The 23,267-nt window shown below is 37.0% G+C and overlaps 1 non-coding gene across 1 annotated transcript; it reads right to left on the bottom strand.

The window, feature by feature from the left end:
• Nucleotides 1-6,761: 6,761 nt before the first annotated feature.
• On the bottom strand, nt 6,762-6,869 carry LOC130964312 (small nucleolar RNA R71). The gene has a single exon (XR_009080412.1). It is a non-coding gene; the product is annotated as a small nucleolar RNA R71 (small nucleolar RNA).
• Nucleotides 6,870-23,267: the final 16,398 nt, after the last annotated feature.

Raw genomic sequence — 23,267 nt, 5'->3', positions numbered from 1 at the left:
TAATTCTAGGGGCATCTAGCCTAGGAATTCTCATTATACCATACAGTACTTAAATGAAACTTAAGCCGTACCTCATACTAGAGTACTCCTAAATAACCAAAATCACAAGATTTTTTCAAAACCTAAACCAAATTCAAAATATAAGAGGAAAACGAAAACTAGGCAAAGTACAGTGGATTACTTACCACAAAACTTAGATAGAATTGTAGAGGATGAGAAGAGCAACGCGTGACCACAAACAGCTCGTCAATCAAAGTTTCGTAACTCAAGTTATGGTGGTTTGAAGATCAAAGAGAGTTAGGTTTTCTCTCTTCTCTTCTCTCTTCCCAAATCAGCGCCCCTCTTCTTATTTTTAGGGTAAAATGAGCCGAAATGCTTATAACTAATATTTATATATGTTGGGTCTTTGGCCCATTTAGGCCCGGTTCACTTATTTTTGTCCGTTGGCCCAATTTTGGGCCAAAACCTTTAAGATTAGCGCTCAAAATCGCACTTTAAATATTTCTACTTTTTCTTATTATAATTCTTCATTTCTTAACCTTATTTACTTATAATAAATTTTCTCAACTGCAGTACTAGATAGATTCCAACCGGTACTGCCGGTCAAAAATCCAGTGTGCGTTCTTACGCCAAAAACTATGTTTTCCAACTCAGAAAAATTCACTGAATCCAAATATCATATTTAAATTACCAAATTCCGATTGCTAAATTTTTGAACCATATTCGCTCTTATTTAATTTATTATTTAATTAATTACAATTAGACTGAGTTTTACATGACATGCCCAAAGATCTTGTCAGATGACCATGGGAAGATAAAATTGAACCAATTACCAGACAACGCACAAAAGCTTTGGAACAGTTCACCTGAGCCGGTGAAGAAATTCCCGTGGAATAGAGTGTTAGACAACTTCATTCAACTCATTCTTGATCTCTTTGTGGACATAGTAAAATGCCTAGTTGTACCTATGTTCATAGTTACCTCCATTAGTGAGTTATCTTACTTTGCACATGAATGGAAGCTGACTCTTCTTCCTATTCTATTTCTCTTCGCAAACTACCAGACAATAACAACATTCTTCTATGAGCTCGCACTCGTCAATTAGAAAATAAAAAATAAATTCATTTTTAGTTTCATGGCTTAGTTTGAATTTAAGTAATTTATCATCTAAACTAATCTCATATTTAGTATTATTCTATATAGTTAATAAATAAAAATATGCATTAATTGCTACCAAGAGAAGAAATTTAATTCATGACAAACAACCACACTCCTCGTTCTTAACTAACAATTTATTCTTTTATTATTGGAATAATAATATAGTATCATGCTGAACTTGTATAAAGATTCTTCCTCTCCCTAGTTTCCATGCATCTCCATATATCTTCAAATTAAAGTCACATAACATTATATAAGATGATTAAGTTTAACCTCACTTAAATTAATTAGTTCCTGCCAATTGTTGCTTTACTTCCTCATGCATCCCATGAATCATACATCATTAGCATGATGACTCCATAATCCATACAAATCATATGTACTGGTTAGTTAGCCAATTAGGATATAGGATGTGAATTCATCTGTAATTGTTAACTTATTTGCATTTGTGATGGGGTAATGCTGGACACCAAATTTTTTTTGGTGAAGTTGGACCACAAATTTTATAGAACCAGCCTTACATATGATGCTAAATTGAGAATTTTTGTCACAACATAACGTGTAATTAGACAGATTAGCAGTCAATTCCTGTGAATTAGTTGAAAAATGAACACACTTCTGGCTTGCACCCAACTAGAATATAATATTATGATTTATGAATTAATAATTGGCACGATTGATAAATATTATTATTAAGTTATTTCTGAGTAATCATATAGCAGAAAATTGTTATTTTGCGTTAACGTGATATACCATTTACATTTAGAGAACTCATGCAACTCTTAACAAAAAAAAAAAAAATGAATACATGCTAGGCCATTAAAAATTAGGTAGAATAACCTTACTCCTCCAACTAACCAAAGAACCTGAATTAGGACAGATATATCTATTTTAATGGTTAGGTTAATTGTAACAAAATAAAAATAAAAATAAAAATAAATTGTATGTTTCATTTGCATAAATACTCATGCTTATTAATGCATTGAATATTTGAATTGCCACAAACCAGCATTGGATTGCTATCACACCTCAACATAAGATTTGGCACTACCATAAAGATGAGTTTCTTTTTCTATTCTTCTTTTGATGAAGCGGTGTACTCGGTTCCACGTTCCAAAAAAGTTACATTCGATGAAGTAGTAGATGACACAGTGCTACCAGCAGTTTGATTACTTGTTGATGGATATGGCCAAGGATTGTTAGTTTGAGGAACCCCCTCCTCTGCTAGCTTCCTCATAAGGTTCATTATAGTTGGAAGAAGCTTGATAGACAAGGATAGGAGTCCAGCTAGCTGAAAAAAAGGCATATGCAAACTTGGTTAGACTCCACAAGCCATATGCATCTATATACTAAAATTTATATACTAAATGTCATATGAAATTGCACAAAATTGCTATTAGTGTGTGCAACCAAAGTCATTAGCTATATTAGATTAATGAACTTGCTACTAATCAACGGTCATTCTAGAGATGCTCACTGCACCATGGTGAAAATTACCCGCGACGTCATGTTGCACCCATAGGGATTTAGTGACAAGATAACTGATGAGCGGATAATTTGTATACTTTTTGGCATTGTTTTTAGTATGTTTTTAGTATCTTTTAGTTAGTTTTTATTATATTTTTATTAGTTTTTAGTTAAAATTCACTTTTCTGGACTTTACTATGAGTTTGTGTGTTTTTCTGTGATTTCAGGTATTTTCTGGCTGAAATTGAGGGACCTGAGCAAAAAATCTGATTCTGAGACTCAAAAGGACTGCAGATGCTGTTGGATTCTGACCTCCCTGCACTCGAAGCGGATTTTCTGGAGCTACAGAAGCCCAATTGGCGCGCTCTCAACGGCGTTGGAAAGTAGATATCCTGGGCTTTCCAGCAATATATAATAGTCCATACTTTGCCCAAGATTTGATGGCCCAAACCGGCGTTCAAAGTCACCTCAAGAAATTCCAGCGTTAAACGCCGGAACTGGCACCTAATTGGGAGTTAAACGCCCAAACTGGCACTAAAGCTGGCGTTTAACTCCAAGAAGAGTCTCTACACGAAATTGCTTCATTGCTCGGCCCAAGCACACACCAAGTGGGCCCGGAAGAGGATTTTTATGACATTTACTCATTTCTGTACACCCTAGGCTACTAGTTTCTTATAAGTAGGACCTTTTACTATTGTATAGAGATCTTTGGATGGTTTATCATCTTTTGATCACTTTTAGATCTCTAGATCATCTTTGGACATTTGAGTTCTTAGACCTTCGGGAGGCTGGCCATTCGGCCATGCCTAGACCCTGTTCTTATGTATTTTCAACGGTGGAGTTTCTACACACCATAGATTAAGGTGTGGAGCTCTGCTGTACCTCGAGTATTAATGCAAGTACTATTGTTCTTCCATTCAAATTCCACTTGTTCTTTGTCCAAGATATCACTTGTTCTTCAACATGATGAAGGTGATGATTGACGCCCATCACCATTCTCACTCATGAACAAGGTGACTGACAACCATTCTTGTTCTACACGCATCCGAGGCTTAGTGAATATCTCTTGGATTTCTGATTGCATGATGCATGGTTGATCGCCTGACAACCGAGTGCTCGCCTGACAAACGAGCCAGCCATTCCGTGAGATCAGAGTCTTCGTGGTATAGGCAAGAACTGATGGCAGCATTCAAGAGAATCCGGAAGGTCTAACCTTGTCTGTGGTATTCTGAGTAGGATTCAATGATTGAATGACTGTGACGTGCTTCAAACCTGTAACCTACTGGGCGTTAGTGACAGACGCAAAAGAGTTATTCTATTCCGGTAGGGGAGGGAACCAAACCGGTGATTGGCAGCACTGTGACAGAGTGTGTGCATTAGCTTTCACTGCGCGGATGGGAGGTAGCTGCTGACAACAGTGAGACCCTATACGAGCTTGCCATGGAAAGGAGTAAGAAAGGATTGGATGAAGGCTGTAGGAAAGCAGAGAGACGGAAGGGAAGGCATCTTCATACACTTGTCTGAAGCTCATACACCAATGATATACATAAGTATCACTATCTTTATCTTCTATGTTATTTTCGTTCATCACCATATATATCTGAGTTTGCCTGACTAAGATTTACAAGATGACCATAGCTTGCTTCATTACTAACAATCTCCGTGGGATCGACCCTTACTCACGTAAGGTTTATTACTTGGACGACCCAGTGCACTTGCTGGTTAGTTGTGCGAAGTTGTGTAATGCCATGGTATTGAGCGCACCAAGTTCTTGGAGCCATTACCAGGGATTATGAGAGTTGTGAAAAAGTATAGTTCACAATTTCGCGCACCAAGTTTTTGGCGCCGTTGCCGGGGATTGTTCATGTTTTGAGCAAGCTTTTGGTAACATCAGAGCCAAGATCCGGCAACAACATCAAATTTTTGGTGTTATTGCCCGGGATTGTTTAGGCTGGACAACTGACGGTTCATCTTGTTGCTTAGATTAGGTATTTTTTTTTCGAAATTCTTGAAGATGAATTCTAGAGTTTCATGATGATTTGTTGAAATCTGGTTGGCTGAGAAGCCATGTCTAATCTGATTGGACCGAGGTTTCAACTTATCACCACAAGAGCTTGTTGATTTCGTATCAATCTTGCTTTTGGAGCAGTGATTTGCTAAGGCTTGGCTGACCTTTGGTCATGTCTAGTGTTTTGGACCGAAGCTTTCCTTGAAAGCTTGGCTGGCTGTGAAGCCATGTCTAATTCCTGGACCGGAGTCTTAGACTAGCATTGCACTGATTCCTGGAATTCTCATTAAGAATTTTGATACCTTTTTTTCCACTTAATTTTCGAAAAAAATACAAAAAAAATTTGCAAAATCATAAAAATCCAAAAATATTTCTTGTTTGAGTCTAGAGTCTCATCTTAAGTTTGGTGTCAAATGCATGTTTTTGTTATATTTTTTCGAATCCATGCATATATTTTGTGTTCTAATCTTTGAATTCTATTGACTTGAAGTATTTTGTGTGTCTCATATGCACTCTCATATTGTTAGTGTCAGTAGTACACAAACTGCTAAGTTTGGTGTCTTGCATGCATTGTTATTTGATTCTTGTTGTATTTTGATTATTAAAAATCCAAAAATATTTTTAAATTTGTGTCTTTTCAAGTCAATGATACAAGGAATTGAAGATTTAGAACATACTGCAGAGGAATTATACAGAAAAAGCTGAGCATTCAAAAATGCCCAGTGAAGAAGGCAGACTGGCGTTTAAACGCCAGCCAGGGCACCTGGTTGGGCGTTTAACGCCCAAAAAGGTAGCATTTTGGGCGTTAAACGCCAGAATGTATACCATTCTGGGCGTTTAACGCCAGGATGGTGCCAGGAGGAAGATTTTGTTTTCAAAATCAATTTTTTTCAAGTTTTCAAAGTTTTTCAAAACCAAATCTTTTTCAAATCATATCTTTTCAATCAAAATGTTTTCAAAATCAATTTCTTTCCTTTTTCAAAGATACTTACTAACAATTAATGATTTGATTGAACATTTTTTTGCCTTTTCTATTAAGGAAGGTTTTATGTTTGAATCATATCTTTTCTTGTTAGGCAAGTCATTAGTTTTTAAAATCAAATCTTTTCAGATTATTTTCAATTCATATCTTTTCAAATTGTTTTCAAATCATATCTTTTAAAATTGTTTTCAAATCATATCTTTTCAATCATATCTTTTTAAAACCATAACTTTTCAATCAATTTTTTTCAATCACATCTTTTTCAAAATAGTTTCAATCAAATCTTTTTAATTTCTAATTTCAAATTCTTTTTCAAAAATCACTTGATTTCTTTCTCACTTTGAATTTTCGAAAATTCTCAATCAAATTTTCAAATTGTTTTCAAAATCTTTTGATTGAATTTTCGAAAATTCTCTTCCCTCCTTCCCACATCCTTCTATTTATGGAGTACTACTCCTTCTAAATGCACAATTCGAACCTTATCTAATTAAAGTTCGAATTCTCCTTCTCCTTCTTCTTTCTACTTCTCTTTTCCTCTGACATTTCAAGGAATCTCTATACTGTGACATAGAGGATTCCACATTCTCTTTTTCTCTTCTCTTTCTTATGAGCAGAAGCAGAGACAAAGGCATTCTTGTTGAAGCTGACCCTGAACCTGAGAGAACCTTGAAGCGAAAGCTAAGAGAGGCCAAAGCACAACTCTCTTTAGAGGACTTGACCGAATTCTTCAAGGAAGAAGACATGGCAGCCGAAAACAACAACAATGCCAACAATGCAAGGAAGGTGCTGGGTGACTTTACTACACCTACTCCTGATTTCTATGGGAGAAGCATCTCTATCCCTGCCATTTGAGCAAACAACTTTGAGCTAAAGCCTCAATTAGTTTCTCTAATGCAACAGAATTGCAAGTTCCATGGACTTCCAATGGAAGATCCTCATCAGTTTTTAGCTGAATTCTTGCAAATCTGTGACACAGTCAAGACTAATGGGGTTAACCCTGAAGTCTATAGACTGATGCTATTCCCTTTTGCTGTAAGAGACAGAGCTAGAATATGGTTGGATTCTCAACCTAAGGAAAGCCTGGACTCTTGGGAAAAGCTAGTCAATGCCTTCTTGGCAAAGTTCTTTCCACCACAAAGATGGAGTAAGCTTAGAGTGGAAGTCCAAACCTTCAGACAGAAGGATGGAGAATCCCTCTATGAAGCTTGGGAAAGATACAAACAATTAATCAGAAGATGTCCTTCAGACATGCTTTCTGAATGGAGCATCATAGGTATTTTCTATGATGGTCTCTCTGAACTATCCAAGATGTCCTTGGATAGCTCTGCAGGAGGATCTCTTCATCTGAAGAAGACGCCTGCAGAAGCTCAGGAACTGATTGAAATGGTTGCAAATAACCAATTCATGTACACTTCTGAAAGGAATCCTGTGAACAATGGGACTAATCAGAAGAAAGGAGTTCTTGAGATTGATACTCTGAATGCCATATTGGCTCAGAATAAAATATTGACTCATCAAGTCAACTTGATCTCTCAAAGTCTGTCTGGAATGCAAAATGCACCAAACAGTACTAAGGATGCTTCATCTGAGGAAGAAGCTTATGATCCTGAGAACCCTTCAATGGAAGAGGTGAATTACCTAGGAGAACCCTATGGAAACACCTACAATTCTTCATGGAGAAATCACCCAAATTTCTCATGGAAGAATCAAGAGAGACCTCAACAAGGTTTCAATAACAATAATGGTGGAAGAAACAGGCCTGGTAACAACAAGCCTTTTCCATCATCTTCTCAGCAACAGACAGAGAGTTCTAAGCAGAGCACTTCTGACTTAGCAACAATGGTCTCTGATCTAATAAAGACCACTCAAAGTTTCATGAATGAAACAAGGTCCTCCATCAGAAATTTGGAAGGACAAGTGGGTCAGCTGAGCAAGAAAGTTACTGAACTCCCTCCTAGTACTCTCCCAAGCAATACAGAAGAAAATCCGAAAGGAGAGTGCAAGGCCATTAACATGGCCGAATATGGAGAGGAAAGAGAGGAAGAAGACGCCACTGAGAAAGACCTCAGTGGGCGTGCACCACTCTCCTCTGAGTTCCTCAATGAAGAACCTTGGGAATCTGAGGCTCAAAATGAGACCATAGAGATTCCATTGGACTTACTTCTGCCATTCATGAGCTCTGATGAGTATTCTTCCTCTGAAGAGGATGAGTATGTCACTGAAGAGCAAGTTGCTAAATACCTTGGAGCAATCATGAAGCTAAATGACAAGTTATTTGGAAATGAGACTTGGGAAGATGAACCTCCCTTGCTCACCAAGGAACTGGATGACTTGTCTAGGCATAAACTGCCTCAAAAGAGGCAGGATCCTGGGAAGTTTTCTATACCTTGTACTATAGGTACCATGACCTTCAAGAAGGCCTTGTGTGACCTAGGGTCAAGTGTAAACCTCATGCCCCTCTCTGTAATGGAGAAATTATGGATCTTTGAGGTGCAAACTGCAAGAATCTCATTAGAGATGGCAGACAATTCAAGAAAACAAGCTCATGGACTTGTAGAGAATGTTTTGGTGAAGATTGAAGACCATTACATTCCTACTGACTTCATAGTCCTAGAGACTGGGAAGTGCATGGATGAATCCATCATCCTTGGCAGACCCTTCCTAGCCACAGCAAAGGCTGTGATTGATGTTGATAGAGGAGAGTTGATCATTCAAGTGAATGAAAAATCCTTGGTGTTTAAGGCCCAAGGATATCCCTCTGTCATCATGGAGAGGAAGCATGAAGAGCTTCTCTCAAAACAGAGCCAAGCAGAGCCCCCACAGTCAAACTCTAAGTTTGGTGTTGGGAGGCCACAACCAAACTCTAAGTTTGGTGTTGAAACCCCACATTCAAACTCTAAGTTTGGTGTTGGGAGGTTTCAACAAGGTTCTGAGTGTTTCTGAGGCTCCATGGGAGTCCTCTGTTAAGCTAATGACATTAAAGAAGCGCTTGTTGGGAGGCAACCCAATGTTTTATCATTAATTATTTTCTTTTGTTATTTTATCTTTTTTGTAGGTTGATGATCATAAGAAGTCACAAAAATAATGAAAAAAGCAAAAACAGAATGAAAAACAGGAAGAAAAACAGCACACCCTGGAGGAAGAAGCTGCTGGCGTTCAAACGCCAGTAAGCCTTGCTGTTGGGCGTTTAACGCCCAGTCTGGCACCATTCTGGGCGTTTAACGCCAGAAAGGGGCACCAGACTGGCGTTAAACGCCAGTAAAGGGCAAGAACCTGGCGTTAAACGCCAGGAATGGGCACCAGCCCGGCGTTTAACGCCAGAAATGGCTCAAAACGTGATTTTGAGCAACTTTTGGTGCAGGGATGACTTTTCCTTGACACTACAGGATCTGTGGACCCCACAGGACCCTACCATCACTCTCTCTCTTCTTCCCCCATTCACCAATCACCTCAATACCTCTTCCCCAAAAACCCCTCACCCATCAAATCCCATCCTTCTCTTCACCACCCACATCCATCCTTCATAAATCCCCACCAACCTCACCCTTCAAATTCAAACCACTTTCCCTCCCAAAACCCACCCCTCATGGCCGAACCTTTACTCCCCTCTCTCCTATAAATACCCTTCTTCCACTCTTCATTTTCACACAACCTAAACACCCTTTCTTACCCTTCTTGGCCGAACACACTACCATCTCCCTCTTCCTCATTTCTTCTTCTTCTACTCCCTTCTTTCTTCTTTTGCTCGAGGACGAGCAAACATTTTAAGTTTGGTGTGGTAAAAGCGTTGCTTTTTTGTTTTTCCATAACCATTTATGGCATCCAAGGCCGGAGAAACCTCTAAAAAGAGGAAAGGGAAGGCAAAAGCTTCCACCTCCGAGTCATGGGAGATGGATAGATTCCTCTCAAGGGTGCATCAAGACCACTTCTATGAAGTTGTGGCCTTGAAGAAGGTGATCCCCGAAGTCCCCTTTTCACTCAAAAAGGGTGAATATCCGGAGATCCGCCATGAGATCCGAAGAAGAGGTTGGGAAGTACTTACCAACCCCATTCAACAAGTCGGAATCTTGATGGTTCAAGAGTTCTATGCCAATGCATGGATCACAAAGAACCATGACCAAAGTGTGAACCCGAATCCAAAGAATTATCTCACTATGGTTCGGGGGAAATACTTGGATTTTAGTCCGGAGAGTGTGAGGGTGGCGTTCAACTTGCCTATGATGCAAGGAGATGAGCATCCTTACACTAGAAGGGTCAACTTTGATCAAAGGTTGGACCAAGTCCTCACGGTCATATGTGAAGAGGGCGCACAATGGAAGCAAGATTCAAGAGGAAAGCCGGTCCAATTGAGAAGGCATGACCTCAAGCCAGTGGCTAGAGGATGGTTAGAGTTCATACAACGCTCAATCATCCCCACTAGCAACCGGTCCGAAGTTACCATAGACCGGGCCATCATGATCCATAGTATCATGATTGGAGAAGAAATAGAGGTTCATGAGGTTATAGCCTAAGAACTCTATAAGGTGGCGGACAAGACCTCCACCTTGGCAAGGTTAGCCTTTCCTCATCTCATTTGTCACCTCTGTTATTCAGTTGGAGTTGACATAGAGGGAGACATTCCCATTGATGAGGACAAGCCCATCACCAAGAAAAGGATGGAGTACACAAGAGACCTCACTCATCATGAGATCCCTGAGATTCCTCAAGGGATGAATTTTCCTCCACAAAGCTATTGGGAGCAACTAAACACCTCCCTAGGAGAGTTGAGTTCCAACATGGGACAACTAAGGGTGGAGCATCAAGAACACTCCATCATCCTTCATGAAATTAGAGAAGACCAAAGAATCATGAGGGAGGAGCAACAAAGACAAGGAAGAGACATTGAGGAGCTCAAGCACTCCATAGGATCTTCAAGAGCAAGAAAGAGCCGCCATCACTAAGGTGGACCCGTTCCTTGATTTCCTTGTTCTTTATTCTTCTGTTTTTCGATTTTTTTGCTTATGTTACCCATGTTTGTGTCTTGTGATCATTAGTGTCTTAGTGTCTATGCCTTAAAGTTATGAATGTCCTATGAATCCATCACCTCTCTTAAATAAAAACGTGCTTAATTGAAAAGGAAAGAATTGCATGAATTCTGAATTTTATAATAGTTTAATTATTTCGATGTGGTGGCAATACTTTTGTTCTCTGAATGTATGCTTAAACAGTGCATATGTATCTTGAATTTGTGGTTCATGAATGTTGGCTCTTGAAAGAATGATGAAAAAGGAGACATGTTACTGAGGATCTGAAAAATCATTAGAAATGATTCTTGAAGCAAGAAAAAGCAGTGAATACAAAAAAAAAAAAAAAGAGAAAGCAAACGAAAAAAAAAATAGAAAAAAAAAGAGAAAGAAATAAAGTTGTGATCCAAGGTAATAAGAGTGTGCTTAAGAACCCTGGACACCTCTAATTGGGGACTTTAGCAAAGCTGAGTCACAATCTGAAAAGGTTCACCCAATCATGTGTCTGTGGCATGTATGTGTCCGGTGGTAATACTGGAAGACAGAGTGCTTTGGGCCACGGCCAAGACTCAATAAGTAGCTGTGTTCAAGAATCATCATACTTAACTAGGAGAATCAATAACACTATCTGGATTCTGAGTTCCTAAAGAAGCCAATCATTCTGAGTTGCAAAGGATAGAGTGAGATGCCAAAACTGTTCAGAGGCAAAAAGCTAAAAGCCCCGCTCATCTAATTAATACTGATCTTCATAGATGTTTTTGGAGTTCATTGCATATTCTCTTCTTTTTTATCTTATTTAATTCTCAGTTGCTTGAGGACAAGCAACAATTTAAGTTTGGTGTTGTGATGAGCGGATAATTTGTATACTTTTTGGCATTGTTTTTAGTATGTTTTTAGTATCTTTTAGTTAGTTTTTATTATATTTTTATTAGTTTTTAGTTAAAATTCACTTTTCTGGACTTTACTATGAGTTTGTGTGTTTTTCTGTGATTTCAGGTATTTTCTGGCTGAAATTGAGGGACCTGAGCAAAAAATCTGATTCTGAGACTCAAAAGGACTGCAGATGCTGTTGGATTCTGACCTCCCTGCACTCGAAGCGGATTTTCTGGAGCTACAGAAGCCCAATTGGCGCGCTCTCAACGGCGTTGGAAAGTAGACATCCTGGGATTTCCAGCAATATATAATAGTCCATACTTTGCCCAAGATTTGATAGCCCAAACCGGCGTTCAAAGTCACCTCAAGAAATTCCAGCGTTAAACGCCGGAACTGGCACCTAATTGGGAGTTAAACGCCCAAACTGGCACTAAAGCTGGCGTTTAACTCCAAGAAGAGTCTCTACACGAAATTGCTTCATTGCTCGGCCTAAGCACACACCAAGTGGGCCCGGAAGAGGATTTTTATGACATTTACTCATTTCTGTACACCCTAGGCTACTAGTTTCTTATAAGTAGGACCTTTTACTATTGTATAGAGATCTTTGGATGGTTTATCATCTTTTGATCACTTTTAGATCTCTAGATCATCTTTGGACATTTGAGTTCTTAGACCTTCGGGAGGCTGGCCATTCGGCCATGCCTAGACCCTGTTCTTATGTATTTTCAACGGTGGAGTTTCTACACACCATAGATTAAGGTGTGGAGCTCTGCTGTACCTCGAGTATTAATGCAAGTACTATTGTTCTTCCATTCAAATTCCACTTGTTCTTTGTCCAAGATATCACTTGTTCTTCAACATGATGAAGGTGATGATTGACGCCCATCACCATTCTCACTCATGAACAAGGTGACTGACAACCATTCTTGTTCTACACGCATCCGAGGCTTAGTGAATATCTCTTGGATTTCTGATTGCATGATGCATGGTTGATCGCCTGACAACCGAGTGCTCGCCTGACAAACGAGCCAGCCATTCCGTGAGATCAGAGTCTTCGTGGTATAGGCAAGAACTGATGGCAGCATTCAAGAGAATCCGGAAGGTCTAACCTTGTCTGTGGTATTCTGAGTAGGATTCAATGATTGAATGACTGTGACGTGCTTCAAACCTGTAACCTACTGGGCGTTAGTGACAGACGCAAAAGAGTTATTCTATTCCGGTAGGGGAGGGAACCAAACCGGTGATTGGCAGCACTGTGACAGAGTGTGTGCATTAGCTTTCACTGCGCGGATGGGAGGTAGCTGCTGACAACAGTGAGACCCTATACGAGCTTGCCATGGAAAGGAGTAAGAAAGGATTGGATGAAGGCTGTAGGAAAGCAGAGAGACGGAAGGGAAGGCATCTTCATACACTTGTCTGAAGCTCATACACCAATGATATACATAAGTATCACTATCTTTATCTTCTATGTTATTTTCGTTCATCACCATATATATCTGAGTTTGCCTGACTAAGATTTACAAGATGACCATAGCTTGCTTCATTACTAACAATCTCCGTGGGATCGACCCTTACTCACGTAAGGTTTATTACTTGGACGACCCAGTGCACTTGCTGGTTAGTTGTGCGAAGTTGTGTAATGCCATGGTATTGAGCGCACCAAGTTCTTGGAGCCATTACCAGGGATTATGAGAGTTGTGAAAAAGTATAGTTCACAATTTCGCGCACCAATAACCAATAAAAATGACAATCAAATATAAAGGATTTCTGCCATAGAATAACAAACTTGGGTTAGACCAATTACATTACATAGATGGAGTATAGTGGTATTTGCGTGAGCACAAATTTAACAGTAACACATTATATATTTGCACATTATAAAGCTAACACTCACTTTAGAAGTGTCATAAACTCGTTAAATCCCAGAATAAGCAAGGCAACAATTGCGCATGGTAGAGGTAACCAGTTGTTACCACTTTTATTGGCCTCTTGAAATTGAAATGGAATTAGGTCATTAGCATTATAATTTTGTCATAACAGATATACCAATATAGCATAATTAAGAAAAAACCATTAAATCAACAAGTTCATCAAACAAACAAGAGCTCAGGTCTTGTCCCATTAGCTTCCCAACACATTCAAATAATGAATTAAAATTTCTTGGCAGCGCATTGTAGTTCATCATGGCACACCATATATTAATGAATATAATACTCAATATTGAAATATGAACAAATAGAGGCAAGATAATTAATTTACTAGACAATAACAGTATAAATTTGTTTGCATTTTTTTTGAAAAACAAAGAGTAAAATATAGCAAAGCAAACTAGAGGTAGTGATATCATAAGCATATAATTATAATTATAGTGATAATGAAAAATAATGTTATCTTATAATATTATATATCATAAAATTAGCTATGCCAAACGAGTTCAAAGCAAAGGTAGAATTTTTGCTACAAGTTTGCTAAGTATCAACTTCACTTCATTCCAATCACATAAGCTATTTATGAAAATGGGTAAATAATTGAGCAAAATGCACCTTTTCTCAAGCGGATCAACTGTTGTGATTCTATTCTCTTTTTCATTGGGTGAATCTAACAATGCTTTTGCTAAAATGTTCTCAATACTAAGAGTATCATCTTTTTCCAAGTTTGAACATTACAAGACTCAAGTATAGGAAATATACCGTTCTTATTAGAACAGAATCAACTCTGTACAAAATTTGTAAGAACCTCATCAATGTGAAAGGTTTATCTCCCTATCACCCCCATCCATTGATTTTCACAAATTGAAAATTCAGATTTTGTGTTTACAGAGAAGCCAATATACCTCGTGAATCAATAACAAAAAAGCTAATATACCTTAGACGATGTGAGGCAAGGCATCGATAGCCCAATGGCATGAGGGAGGGCGGCGACAACCTGCCGATGCGAGGCAGGGCAGCGAAAGCGGGATAAGGCGGGAAACGGGCCATGACAGGATGGCATAAAGCAAGGGAGCACGCAGTGAAGACAGGTAAGGAAAGCAACCAACGAGTAAGGAGAGGGAGAAGCGGAATGGGAGAATTGATTTTTCTGGGTAGGTGAGGGTAAAGAACAAGAACAATAGATTAGGATAAAGAACAAGAACAAACATAACAGATTTGTTTGAAATTGGAATTATTTTTAAGGTTAATTGATTTTTCTTTTTAAATTGTTTGATAATTTGAATTTTATTTTAGTTGTTATTGAAAAAGAGTATTTCTGTGATAGAAATAAAAAGAATTATTTAGTCATTTAATAAAAATATTTTTAAAAAGATACATTTGTCTTTTTAAAATTACTAATGAAAGTATTTTTGTATATACAATAATATAATATTTTTTAAAAAATAAATAAAAAATAAATATTGATGTAAATAAATATAATCCACCTGACAAATTTTTATTTGCCCACTTTTTATCTCGTACCGGTACATATAAATTAGTAATCCTACCGTATAGTAATGTGGGAAATAAAAATATAATTTTTTATGATAAGTACATAAATTTTATGACGATACAACATAAAGATTTTAAGTTAAATACACAAATTTTTAAAGAAAAAATCGTAAAAAGAAAACACATAAATTTATTAACTATAAGCATATAAATGTTTTAAGAAAAACATATGAAAAAAATACAAAAAAATGCAAAAAATAGATAATTTCTTATGATAAACACATAAATTTTTTTAAGATAAGCACAATTTTTTTTTTCAAAAATCATAGGAAGCAAACACAAATTTTTTTATAATAAACCCAAAAATGTTATGATGATAAATACATAATTGTTTTTTGAAGGCTAGGTGTTCCTAGTTCCTACATAATGAAAATGATACAAAAGAAAAAATTTTAAAGGTCTTCATAATCAATTGCATTGTCTTTTTGGTTATCTCTCTTTTTGTGCCAGCAAAATTAGTACAGATAACGATAAGGACTCTCCAAGTTCCCGCAATATTGCTATTAGCACGGATCATTTTGTAAAAGATCATAATATCTCTCTCATTTTGTGAGTATGATCCCTATCTCAAAAGATATATATTAGCACGGACCACTGCAATTAGGAGGACAAAGTGAATAGTCTGTTCTCGTCCGCCAAAATAAAACAGAGAAATACTAACCCATCTTACTTTACGACTGGTTGACGAGGGACAGGTTGGCGGGCTAGTTCGCCTAAATTTTTAATAAAAAATAATAACATTAATTAAAATTAATCAAAGTGATAATTAAAAAATTAAAAACACAAAATAGACAAATTATAACACAAAATTTTTATTATTTTTTAAATTTTTAACTTCAATAAAATTGTTCACAATAGTATGCATTAAATGAATCGCGTAACTTAAGCACATATAGGAGAATGTAAAATAAAATAAATAAAGTTAATATAAAAAAATAGAAAAGAAAGAAGTGAAAGAAATGTGTTTGGAATTATATATTTGTTAATTTTTGTAATAATAATTACTCTTTCATGAAAAAAAAACCTTGGCTTAAACGGACCAGTTGTCCTGTCTTACCGAAATCTATAGTTTTTTTTATTTAGAGAGTTCCAAAGTTTATCCCGGCCTATCTTTTTAGTAGATTTCACTACAACAAAACAGCATTTTGACCACATTTTTTTAATGCTTGGTGACGGTTTTAACTGTCACTAAATGGTTTTGCGACGGCTAAAAAAAGCGTCAAAGATTTGAGCGTCGCCAGCTGGCATAGTGACGGTTTTGGACCACCGTTGGTAAGGAGTGTCGCTAAATTGTTTGTGACGGTTTTTAAAGTATAAAACCGTCACTAATTTATAACACTTGTAAAAGTGTTTTTTATACTGTATTTCGCGACGTTTTGAAAACGTTATTAAATTACTAAATCATGTGACATTTTTTAGGCATATTTAGTGACTATTTAAACTGTCACTAGGTTACTAGTTTTTATGACAATTTTTAGACATATTTAGTGACTATTTAAACCGTCACAATATTTTTAATGACATTTTCGATTTAAAACCGTTACTAAGTTATTTATTTCTGTGACAGTTTTTTTTCCTGTATTTAGTGGCTGTTTTAAACTGTCATAATCTCTCCAATAACAAAATTTCTATTATCAAAAGTTGAATTCTCCATAAATGATATTGTTTTTCAACAAAGCCAAATTCAATCCCCCAAGTTTTACAAAAATAGCAATAATGTATTTCAAAAGTTGAATTCTACAAGTTTTAATTACATAGTAATAATCCATATGTAAATTCAAAAAATTCCAACTTAATCCAAACTTGTACACCTAACAATTCAATCATTAAACTCCTTAAACGTTAGATGGCCTATGTTGTTGAGGTTCATGACTGGCAGAAGAATACGGTCTTGTATGTGTCGGTGATTCAAAATCTGCAACCTACAATTGAAAATAAAAAATATATATTTTAGAAAATATTTTAGAAGGATACTTAATAAATCAACAAGTGTTATACAATAGGCTATGATTACAAACTACAATCATTTTAGAAGTTGTTGATGACGAAAATTAAGTACGCAAGTCTATAAAATTAAGTATAACATATGTCCTTATCTTACCTCGGTAGGAAAATCGGTTGGCAATTGACCCTTTTGATGATTCACAAGAAAATTTACTTATTTCTGTAGCAATTGTACTTGTAACTTCAAGTTTTGATATTTAGTTCTTGATTGTCCACTAGTTGTAGTAAATTGCATAGACTCTCTTGAGCGGGATAAGGATCCAATCATTTGAGATGGACGAACACCAAATCCCATACCTCTAACATAGCTTGAATTCTCTTTGCCAAATACTTTAACATATGCTTCATTTTCAGAAGCACCCTCACCAATTTCCTTTTGTAAGTCTTCCTAAAGTGATTCATAGACAAATAATAATGTTACACATGTAATATTAGTCCAATAAAATTTATCAACCATTTGGCAAAGAAGTACTAAGATGTTATTAAGTAACAGGAGTACTACTATTTTAAAGAACAAAATCAAGCATTCAAGCCTGAAGATAGAGCGCTTTACTTTAATTTAATTTCTGCTTCATAGAGAAATTCAAAACTTAAAACGCTCTTAGTCTTAGCAAACCTAAAAAGGATACATAATAATGAAATGAAAAAGGGCACTATGTTTATATCACTGTGGGAATAAATATAGATTAGAATTTTATCTTATATTTTTTTGTTGTGCTTCCTCGTTGACAAATGTTCTATCTTTTTTCTTGTGAGTGATAGAAAATATTTCTCCTCTACTAAATTGTCGCTCAGTTTCAACTTCCTAACATTATTATAAGATTGGTCAAATTAAAATATAACTAACAAAAAATTAATAAAACAAAAATACTAAGAAAGTAAACAAATGTAAAAGTTTATGGTGTTTTCTAGCAAGTGTTTTTGAGCCAAGAGTGTGAGGAATTTTTAATTGTTGCCGATTTGTAGCATTCTTTTCACACAATTCCTGCACATTAACAAACATAAAAGTTAATGGATTTTAAACACAAATAAAAACTAACAAATAACAAATGTGTTTACCTGAGTTTTTGGACTCAATCTATATTCCAAAAATGCAACCCAATGGTCTTTGGGAATTCCAATTGGATTCAAATTAACATTTGCATCCTAACCAAATTCTGATTTGTAATGCTCATTGAATAGCTTGCATCTATTATTCTTCCACTTATTTCCAAGATTTGACAAGATATACCTTTTGTGTTCATCATCATTAACAACAAATATTTTCTTCAAACAAAACATAAATATGTAGTTAGTATACAAAACTTAAGGTAAACACAACAAATAAAATTTTTCAAAACAAAAATATAATAAAAATAGCATACCTTAATAGTATTCTCAAAAACAGCATCTTTGTATTACAGTGGAACCTTATGCCAAGTTTTGTACATTATAGAAAAATTATTAAAATTACTTGCAATGAGTCCCAAAACACCTCCCAAGAGTCCCCCGGATTCTCCAATTGGCTGACCACTTCCATTCCATTCTATAAGAACTCATTTTCTACTATGATGAAGGAAAAATGTATCTTTTACCTTAAGATGCATACTCTTTTCAACCCCTTGTTCATCTAAAAAAAAAATAAAAGAGCTATTATTTAAGACAGCTAGTAATTGAAAACATATTATTTGAACTAGTAAATTAATAAAAAAAATAACATACCTACAACAATAACAAATCATGTGGTATTCCACTTCTTTCTAGAAATAGCAACTCCATTTACCTCTTCATTATTAAGAAAATCAACATCTAATAGGCTATGATTATGAACTTCATTTTGAATGGATGAACTTTGAGCTATATGCTCTTGTTGACTCGTGCCTTTAGAAGATGTTGACCTAGAATGACTTGCAAGATGTCTTTTTTCTCGTGCCAAGATAACTTCAAAGTAAAAGAATTAGAAACCTAATTAAAGGAATTAGAAACTTCACAATATTTTTATCATAGTATGCTAAAAGAGGAGATAGTTACCATTTTCATCATTTGAGAGATGAACATTTTCTTTAGCATATACAACATTCGGTTCAATATGTTCATCTTCTTCCTCTTCAAAATGTACAAGCCTTCTCCTTTTAATACCTGCAATAATATAAAAAAAACTAAGAAAAAACAATATTAGGAGACTTTTAACTTGTTTGATGTATTATACTCTTATTTTCGTGGATGTTCCTGGTGGACGAAATTGTGATCCTTATTCATTGTAATTGGATTTTAGAAATTGGCACGGTTAAATTCACAACTCCGTTCAACTAACCAGCAAGTGTACTGGGTCGTCCAAGTAATACCTTACGTGAGTAAGGGTCGAATCCACAGAGATTGTTGGTATGAAGCAAGCTATGGTCACCTTGTAGATCTCAGTTAGGGAGATTAAAAGGGAATTTTGGTTATTGGAATAAATTATAAAATAAAAAGAAAATACATAATAAAAGGGATAGAATACTTATGCAGATTCATTGGTAGGAATTTCAGATAAGCGGAATGGAGATGCTGTAGAGCTCACGGACGCCTGCTCTCCTACTGCTTCTACTCAATCCTTCTTACTCCTTTCCATGGCAAGCTTTGTATAGGGGTTCACCATCAGCTGTGGCTACTTTCTTCCTCTCGGGGAAATATCCTATGCGGCTGTCACTCGCACAGCTAACCAGTCTGGAGGCATCACCCATGGTTGATGGCTACATCCCATCCTCGCAGTGAAAGCTAATGCTCACGCACTCTGTCACAGTACGGCCAATCACCGGTTGGTTCCCGCTCCTACTGGAATAGAATCCATTGATTCTTTTGCATCTGTCACTAACGCCCAGCAGGTTACAAGTTTGAAGCACGTCACAGTCATTCATTACCGGAATCCTACTCGGAATACCACAGACAAGGTGAGACTTTCCGGATTCCCAGGATCCTACTCGGAACACCACAGACAAGGTTGGACTTTCCGAACCCTCATAAATGCCGCCATCCATCTAGCTTATACCACGAAGATTCTGTTGGGGAATCTAAGAGATACACATTCAAGCTTTGTTGCATGTAGAACGGAAGTGGTTGTCAATCACGCGCGCTCATAAGTGAGAATAATAATGAGGGTTATCTAACTCATCACATTCATCATGTTCTTGGGTACGAATGAATATCTTGGAATAAGAATAAAAGAGGAATTGAATAAAAGAAAGTAGAATTTCATTAATACTTGAGGTACAGCAGAGCTCCACACCCTTAATCTATGGTGTGCAGAAACTCCCCCGTTGAAAATACATAAGCAAAAGAGGTTCAGGCATGGCCGAATGGCCAGCCCTCTCCATGATCAAGTGACCGAATGAATAAAGAGTTTAAAGTGGTCAAAAGATGTCTAATACAATAGATAAATGTCCTATATATACTAGACTAGCTACTAGGGTTTACATGAGTAAGTAATTGATGCATAAATTCACTTCCGGGGCCCACTTGGTGTGTGCTTGGGCTGAGCTTGATTAATCCACGAGCTAAGGCATTTCTTGGCGTTGAACTTTGAGTTATGACGTGTTTTGGGCGTTCAACTCCGGATCATGACGTTTTTCTGGCGTTTAACTCCATACAGCAGCATGAACTTAGCGTTTAACGCCAAGTTACGTCGTCAATATTCGAATAAAGCATGGACTATTATATATTGCTGGAAAGCCCTGGATGTCTACTTTCCAACGCCGTTGAGAGCGCGCCAATTGAAGTTCTGTAGCTCCAGAAAATCCATTTCGAGTGCAGGGAGGTCAGAATCCAACAGCATCAGCAGTCCTTTTGTCAGCCTTTTTCAGAGTTTTGCTCAAATCCCTCAATTTCAGTCAGAATTTACCTGAAATCACAGAAAAACACACAAACTCATAGTAAAGTCCAGAAATGTGAATTTAACATAAAAACTAAGGAAAACATCCCTAAAAGTAGCTCAAACTTACTAAAAACTACATAAAAACAATGCCAAAAAGCGTATAAATTATCCGCTCATCACAACACCAAACTTAAATTGTTGCTTGTCCCCAAGCAACTGAAAATCAAATAGGATAAAAAGAAGAGAATATACTATGAATTCCAGAATATCAATGAATATTAATTATAATTAGATGAGCGGGACTTGTAGCTTTTTGCCTCTGAACAGTTTTGGCATCTCACTTTTTCCTTTGAAGTTTATGAATGATTGGCTTCTCTAGGAACTTAGAATTTCGGATAGTGTTATTGACTTTCTTAGTTAAGCATGTTGATTCTTGAACACAGCTACTTATGAGTCTTGGCCGTGGCCCTAAGCACTTTGTTTTCCAGTATTACCACCAGATACATAAATGCCACAGACACATAACTGGGTGAACCTTTTCAGATTGTGACTCAGCTTTGCTAGAGTCCCCAAGTTAGTGGTGTCCAGAGCTCTTAAGCACACTCTTTTGCTTTGGATCACGACTTTAACCACTCAGTCTCAAGCTTTTCACTTGGACCTTCATGACACAAGCACATGGTTAGGGACAGCTTGATTTAGCCGCTTAGGCCTGGATTTAATTTCCTTAGGCCCTCCTATCCATTGATGCTCAAAGCCTTGGATCCTTTTTACCCTTGCCTTTTGGTTTTAAGGGCTATTGGCTTTTTCTACTGCTCCTTCTTTTTCTATATACTCTTTTTAGCTCCATTATGTCTTTTTTTTTCACTGCTTTTTCTTGCTTCATGAATCAATTTCATGATGTTTTTCAGATCATCAATAACATTTCTCTTTGTTCATCATTCTTTCAAGAGCCAACAATTTTAACATTCATAAACAACAATATCAAAAGACATATGCACTGTTCAAGCATTCATTCAGAAAACAAAAAGTATTGTCACCACATCAATTTAATTAAACTAAATTCAAGGATAAATTCGAAATTCATGTACTTCTTGTTCTTTTGAATTAAAACATTTTTCATTTAAGAGAGGTGAAGGATTAATGGAATTTATTCATAGCTTTAAGGCGTGGTTACATACTAATGATCATGAAATAAAGACACAAAACATAGATGAACACAATAATTAAAAACCGAAAACAGAAAGAAATAAAGAACAAGGAATGAATCCACCTTTAGTGGCGTCTTCTTCTTGAAGGACCAATGATGTTCTTCAGCTCTTCTATGTCCCTTCCTTGCCTTTGTTGCTCCTCCCTCATTGCTCTTTGATCTTCTCTTATTTCTTGGAGAATGATGGAGTGTTCATGATGTTCCACCCTTAGTTTTTCCACATTGTGACTCAAATATTCTAAGGAGGTGTTGAGTTGCTCCCAATAATTGTTGGGAGGAAAGTGCATCCCTTGAGGCATCTCAGGGATTTCTTGATTTGCAGCCACATGTTCTACCACTGAGCTATGACGGCTTATATTTTTGTCTTTCCATCTCCCATGACTCAGAGGTGGAAGCTTTTTGTCTTCCCTTTGAGGTTTCTCTGGCTTTAGGTGCCATTAATGGTAATGGAAAAGCAAAAAAAGCTATGCTTTTACCACACCAAACTTAAAATATTGCTCGCCCTCGAGCAAGAAAAGAAAAGAATAGTAGAAGAAGAAGAAAATGGAGGAGAGTGAGGGGAGATGGATTCGGCTATATGGGTGGGATTGGGTGGGAAAGAATTTTGAATCTTGAAGGTGAGTGGGGTTTATGGGAAAGAGTGAGTGGTGAATGAAAAATAGAAGGGATGACCATGAATGGAGAGAGAGAGGGCGAGGTAGGTGGGGATCCTGTGAGGTCCACAGATCCTGAGGTGTCAAGGAATTCCATCCTTGCATCAAATAGGCATGTAAAATGCCTTGGTGCACCATTCTGGCGTTCAAACGCCCATTGGTGCATGTTCTGGGCGTTCAACGCCCATGTAATGCATGTTTCTGGCGTTGAACGCCAGTTTCATGCTTGTTCCTGGCGTTCAGCGCCAGTTTGTCCTCTCTGTGCACCATCCTGGCGTTTAACGCCAGGTTGTTGCTTGTTTTGGGCGTTCAGCGCCAGATTGGTGCTCTGTTCTGGCGTTGAACGCCGGCCAGATGCACCTTCTGGGCGTTGAACGCCAGCCCGTGCGTCCTCCAGGGTGAAAAATTTTTTTCTTCTGTTTTTGACTCTGTTTTTAATTTTTTTGATTTTTTCGTGGCTCCTCATGATCATGTACCTAATTAAACACAAAAATAACAAAGAAACAAAATAAAATAAAATTAGATAAATAAAATTGGGTTGCCTCCCAACAAGCGCTTCTTTAATGTCAATAGCTTGACAGTGGCTCTCATGGAACCACAA

Source organism: Arachis stenosperma, chromosome 2 (genome assembly GCF_014773155.1).
Source record: "Arachis stenosperma cultivar V10309 chromosome 2, arast.V10309.gnm1.PFL2, whole genome shotgun sequence".
NCBI classification, from domain to species: domain Eukaryota; kingdom Viridiplantae; phylum Streptophyta; class Magnoliopsida; order Fabales; family Fabaceae; genus Arachis; species Arachis stenosperma.
This window is presented reverse-complemented; position numbering and strand designations above follow the sequence as displayed.